The sequence below is a fragment of the Phalaenopsis equestris genome, unplaced genomic scaffold (assembly GCF_001263595.1).
Source record: "Phalaenopsis equestris unplaced genomic scaffold, ASM126359v1 Scaffold000522, whole genome shotgun sequence".
NCBI classification, from domain to species: Eukaryota; Viridiplantae; Streptophyta; class Magnoliopsida; order Asparagales; family Orchidaceae; genus Phalaenopsis; species Phalaenopsis equestris.
Genome location: NW_018164962.1, coordinates 1,763,049 through 1,763,646, shown reverse-complemented (window position 1 = coordinate 1,763,646; position 598 = coordinate 1,763,049). Strand labels below are relative to the sequence as shown.

The 598-nt window shown below is 37.8% G+C and overlaps 1 protein-coding gene across 1 annotated transcript in view; it reads right to left on the bottom strand.

The window, feature by feature from the left end:
• LOC110028686 overlaps positions 1 to 598 on the bottom strand; it is a 5,343-nt gene that overhangs the window by 3,933 nt on the left and 812 nt on the right. The window lies entirely within an intron of this gene.

Below are 598 nucleotides of genomic sequence, written 5' to 3'. Positions count from 1 at the left end.
CGAGTAAACACCCTTCACATAATTGATCAGGGTGGTTGATGCAAGGTAGTCCTCTCACCATCTCTTTTTTTGAAAGCAAATGGAGTCCTCCAAAGTTGAGATGCCCAAATCGAAGATGCCAGAACAAAGAAGCATCTTTATAACAGGTCTTCAGACATTTGGCAATATCATTTTGAATGTTGAGTGAGAACATTCTATTTTTAGACATTGGCACCTTAGCAATTAAGTTACCAATATTGTCTTTTAAGAAGAGAGTATTTTCTTTCAGAATGTTACCTTTGCCTTTCACCTCTATCTTGGACTCATCTCCAAAAGACACATTGCCACTTACTGATTCATCAAGCTCTACGAACATGCTTCGTCTCCCACACATATGGTTGCTTGCACCGGTGTCCAGGTACCATGTACTATCTTCACCTCTTTCATTGCTTTTGTATGTTAGAAGTAGAGTGTCGTCTTCTTCTCTTTTTTTTCTATGTAGTTGACTCTTTCATTAACTTTTTACTTAGGTGCTCTACATTCTTTCACATAATACCCGAACTTATTACAATTGTAACACTTAATTTGAGATTTATCATACCTCGAGTTTGAGCGCCCT